This window comes from Silene latifolia, chromosome 6 (assembly GCF_048544455.1).
Source record: "Silene latifolia isolate original U9 population chromosome 6, ASM4854445v1, whole genome shotgun sequence".
Lineage (NCBI taxonomy): Eukaryota > Viridiplantae > Streptophyta > Magnoliopsida > Caryophyllales > Caryophyllaceae > Silene > Silene latifolia.
The window spans coordinates 2,517,537-2,523,536 of NC_133531.1; positions in this window are offsets into that span (position 1 = coordinate 2,517,537).

Genomic DNA, 6,000 nt, shown 5'->3' on the forward strand with positions numbered 1-6,000 from the left:
TTGTTAATGGCACATATTTTTTCTACCAAATTTTAAAGTTCTCTCCCTTCCAATTAGGACTGGATAACGGCACGGCAACTCTACTCAGCCCACACTTTGGGGCAAAATTTTCCATCACAGCCCAGTTTGTCCACCTATCCGGCCCACGTTAGAGGCCGGGGATTTACAACCCGGCCCATGTTGGTCAAGTTAAAATAAAAATATCAGCTTCTCCCATAGGACCGTCCTATAGCATAAAACTGACCCAAAAAGAGAATAACCCATAAATAACATGTAATTTTAAGGATATTTTGACTTTATTTTGATAACCTGATATCTTATAATGAAAATCAACATATTTAAATGCACAAATTATCAAAATAAATTATTGGATTGTCAAAACAAAATATTTTTGTACAATTATATTCACTAATTTATTTGGGCTTGTGTTATTGAGTTGGTCTTATGTATAAAATGGTCCTACACAACAATTTGTGTAGCAACTATAGGAAAGCTTGTTTGGTGGTTGGCTGTTAAACCAGACAAGTTGTGGGTCAGATGGGTACACCATATTTACATAAAAAACGGGGACTGGCTGAATCATAACCCTTCCTCTGATGCAAGTTGGCATAGGAAGAAGATTTGCAAGGTCAGGGATCTCATTAAAGATGGTTTTGTATCTAATGAATGGAGTATTGGTAATGAGGAGTATACTATCAAGAGTTGCTACAATTGGATTAGACAACCTAGACCAGAGGTGTCATGGTTTAGGTCTATTTGGCACTCACTAGTCTTGCCTAAGCATGCTTTTGTGGCCTGGCTGGTGAGTAGTAATGCGCTACTGCTGAAGGACAAGCTTTATCAATTGGCAGTAGCTTCTGATGATCTTTGCTGTGTGTGTTACCTTTAGAGAGAAACTCGTAATCATCTTTTTCAGGAATGCAGCTTCACTCAGAGGTTAGTACATTCTGTTTTGGCTGGCTTAGGTTCTGCTATTGGACAGCATGACTGGATTTAGAGCATAGCTCGAAGGAGGTGGAGCAGGTTGAGGAAGGTTGTGATTAATGCCGCCATTTTAGCCTGCTGGTATGAGACTTGGATGCAGAGGAATGAGGCACGTCTGAATGGTAGAGTTGCTAGACCTGAACATTTGGCTGCTCACGTCAAAAGTGTCTTAAGAAGTCGTGTTAGTGTTTGTAAATCAAACCTTGTCTCTCCCATAGATGAAGTTTGGTTGAATAGGGTGCAATTAGTTTAATATATGCATCTACAAATTGTATTGTTTGAAAAATGGACTATGTGTATATTGCTTTGAAATTTAATGGAAAGCTTACATTTTAGCAAAAAAAAAAATGTGTAATAATATACTCATATATAAACCTATCTATGTGGGTCGGATCCGAGTCAGACAATAGGGAGCCCACATCCCATCCCAGCCCACACCCTCTTTAGTGTTGTGCCTGGGCTGCAAGCCTGCAACACCACAACCAAGCCCGTCCCCAAAGTGTCCAGCCGAAGTCTCAATCTACCCCAATATTTTTATTATTATTTTACAACAACTCTTATATAGAACCGTTCTATGTTATAGGACTACCCCAATAGGAGAAAAGACCAAGCAAAAACATTAATATATTAAGTTTTTTATTTTATTTTGATAACTTTATACATCATAATGAAAACTAACATATTTAAATATGTAAGATATTTATTAAAAATGTTAGGTTATTAAAATAAAAGTATTATTTCATATTTTTATTAAATAACTAGAATAGACCCCGCGCAAATGCGTGGTTTTAGATGAGATATTAGAGAACTTATCAATTTTACCATAGTAATAACTCCATTTGAAAGTTAACTATGAAACTTACTATTAGTAATGTTTTGTATTAAGAGGTAAGAAAGAGAAGATTGTTGGTTTTATTGAAACTATTTTGTTGTCTTTGTTTTACAAAAAAAATGTTATTATATCCTTATATTCACAAAAGGTGTAATATAAACGTGAACGAATGACACTGATAATATAATTAGATAAGATATGTGTTGTAAGAAATATATTTATGAATATGTTCAATTAACTTTTTTAAAAAATTAACCAAAATTTAAATGTTTACATGGAATGAAACATAGATAGAAAGTAAGTTAAACTGTAAGAAAAAAATGTATATTATTCGTAAGTTTTTCGTTTTAGAAGTAAAAAAACAAAAACAATCAATGAATACTCTCACATTGTAGTACGTTTGTCTCAAACAAAATAATAGAATTAATTACAAAGTATTTGCTAAAATAATGTTCGTGTTTCAAAAAATAATAATAATGAAAAATTTATATCACATCATACAGTGCAATTTCATTTATGTAACAAAATCAGAACATCGTATCTATATGTTTATACAAATTGAAACAATATTATAACCCCTTTAAACGTAATAAAATTATCTCTTGGATAGAATAGTATGCCTAATTATTGATATGATATAATGTAGCCTATTTCCCGCAAAAATAATAATAATAATTTTGTAGCCTATTTATAGCAAGTCATTTAGGAGAGAAAATTTTAAGAAACCCTTATTCTTTTAGTATAAAAGGGGATTTTGTTGGGCCTTATGCTATTGGATTAGTCTTACCTAAATATTGGTCTTATAAAACAATTTGAGATTATTTTATTATATTATTTACATGCACATTTTATTATGTGGGTATGTAAAAGCCTATTACTCAATTTTATGTTAAAAGCAAGACGAATTGAATATCCATTATTCCATCCTTAGGATATCAAATTAACAATTCCATATTTGCACCATTGATGGAGAAAAAATCGACTTTTTTATGCTTTTTAGTACGGTACAACAATCTGAGTTAAATCTTTCCATAAAAAAGGATATGCTTATTATTTATTTTTAGGGCTTACTTAGATAGTTAGATTAAGAGTAAAAGGAGGGGAATGAATATAGGAGTAATAACTAAGGTACATTTTTCATGTTTGACATGACAGTAATTATTCATCTCATGAATCTATTGCCCTCGTGAAAGTGTAATACATTACCCACCCACAGGGTAATGATTAATGTAGTAAAACATATACTAAGTAATTATTACCCTTATACCAAATCTATCATCAATGAACTCATTACCCAAGTAATTAACTTTCCCGGTAATTATCATCCAATTAAATTTTACCCCCGAATTATTCCATGGATTCCAGGCAATCTCTTAAGAAAAAAAATGTAAAAATAAGATAATCACCTTACTTGACTATCTAGGTCAGTCGGGTTGGGTCATAACGGGTTTAGGTCATATCAGGCCAGCTACCCTTTCAGATGAGATCGGGTTCATGTCATTATGGGTCGGGTCATTTCGGGTCAAATGATGTATCAGGTCGAGTCGGATTTGGGTCAGTTCATTATCGTGCGGGTCATTCCGGGTAAAATGATGTATCGGGTCGGGTCATTATCACGTTTGGTTATTACTTTATCACTTTACTTCAATTTTTGACCATTAAATTTAGTTTTTAACCATTATTTGGTATAATTATTTCATTATTAAGTCAAACATATTAATTTAAATATAAAATCACTTTCATTTTGATCAATATTAAGCTTAATAATTGTCGGTTCAGCAATTCAATCGGGTTAGTATCAGGTCGGGTCTGGGTCGGATTCGGGTTATTGATCATCGGGTCATGTCCGGTTATGGGCCGTCATCGAGTCAGGTTCGGGTCACTGGACATCGGGTCATGTCCGGTTACGAGTCGTCATCGGGTCGGTTCGGTTTCGGGTTGTAACATTCTCGGGTCCTGTTGAGTCGGGTTTGCTCGAGTTCAGGTCGGGTCAAACTTGTCGGCTTTAGTTGTGAGTAATAAGGGTTCTTATATCTTAAACAAGTAGCGAGTAGTTCGTTTTCCGACTTTTGCGAATGAAAAACAAAATTTGAAACAAATTTACACATTAAGTTGTCTTTAATATTTTAATGAAAATTACTCTAACTGTCGGTAGAGAATACTTTTAAAAAAACGTTTTCAAAAATCTATATATTATAAAAGCCAAGTTTTTTCCTATTTTCTGATTGGCTGTTGAGTTTTAAGAATAATTAACATATGGGCCCTACCATGTTTTCTATGTCAATTAATTACCCTCCCTCCTCAACTCAATTTATATTCTAATTAATCAACTTCAAATGTTTAGGCTCCGTTTGACAAGACATTTAAGATACCTGATTTGGTCAAAGTAGCTTATTTGACCAAAATTTCAGGTACCTTATTTTTTTGTAAGCGTTTGACAAGTAGCTTATTTAACCAAATAAGCTACCTTGAATAAAATGCTAGCTAGAGTAACATTTGAGATTTCAGGTACCTGATTGGATTTGTTTTTTCTTTTTTACCCCTTAAATTTATACTATTTAATAGTTATCATATCCTTTTACGTTATTTCATCAAAATCAGTTACCTTTTCAGTTAGTTTGTCAAACACTTTTTTATATAATCAGCTACCTTATTAGTTCCTAGTTTTCAACTGCCTTATCAGTTAGCTTTTCAGGTTTAAGGTAGTTTTTTAATTTTCAGCTACCTTTTCAGGTTTCAGCTATCTTTTCAGTTAGTTTTACCAAACAGAGCCTTAATCTTTGACAGTGATGAGTGGTTAATTAAGAATATCTAAAATCTAAAAATTAAAAAATTTACAAAATTATATTTAAAGAATAACTCTAATCAATGAATTTTAAAGTTTATATATACAATATAAACGATTCATTTTTTGCTTGATAATATAACATAATAAATAAAAATCAACATTTTTTCTTTAGATCAATATTTGAGAAAACATAAAATAAAATAACAGGACAAAATTAATTTTTTTGGTTGATAAAATCATAGAAAAAATAAAAAATTAAATCACATTCTCTGCAAAAAAAAAAAATAAAAAAAAAAAAATCTCCAATCCATAAAATCAAACAAGTTCAAAATATCATGTAAAGAATCATTCATAATAAATCACAATTGTTAACACATGGTTATCACTTATCATAAATTCTTATGTAAGAATTACAATTATTTTAATAACTCCATATTTTAAATTTATAGTTGCTCTCTCCGACTCCAAAAGTTATTTATATTTTTATTTTTTGCTTAAAGTTTTAAATCACTGAATACTTGCCCGTCTTAGATAATGATTTGTGTAAGACGATAGCTATTACTATTTACGAGATGGTTTTATTCCGTGAGACGGTTTCAATGTCAAAAATACAAATTGTTTATTAGTATTCGATGAATATTTTTTTTATAAAAATGAACCGTCTCACAGTATAAAACCACCTTATTCTAAAATTTGTCGTCATGTTTGTTATTTAGTAAAAAAAACAATTTAGCTAATATAGACTAAATAACAAATGAATTATATATAAATACAGATGACAAGTGATGAGGACGGAAAGAGTAGTAGTTTCATAAATCAAACTCATGCTATAGTCGTATGAGCTTTTATAACAGTGAGATTGTCGGCCAAATTGTAATTTGACCATATTACGATCATTCGTTCCCATATTATCGAGATAATATGTTTTTATTTATTGCATTGAAATTTGACCAGATTACGATCATTTGTCTTAAATTCAAGAAGGTTAAATATCACCTTAATGGACATATAAGACAAATAAAAATATTTTATTTTTCACAATGCATTCTACTTTTGTTTTCTTCATCCTATATAAGTACATTTAACTCGTTCAATCTTAAAACAGATTGGTGTTGTACTCCCTTCGTACGAGACCAATAGTAACACTTACCTAATACGGCTGTACCACACCAATGGTAATATTCCTTATTTGGCCCACAACATTACCAAATTATCCTTATACCCATTTGATATTTACATAAAATACACTACATACTTCACCTACCAACTCACAATTAAACCCACAATTACATACCTCACCTATTTTCTTCCCTCTTTACCCCTTATTTTACCCTCTTTTCTTAAAAACCCCATTTTTTACCATATTATCACTTGTATGGTACAAAGGGAGTATTAA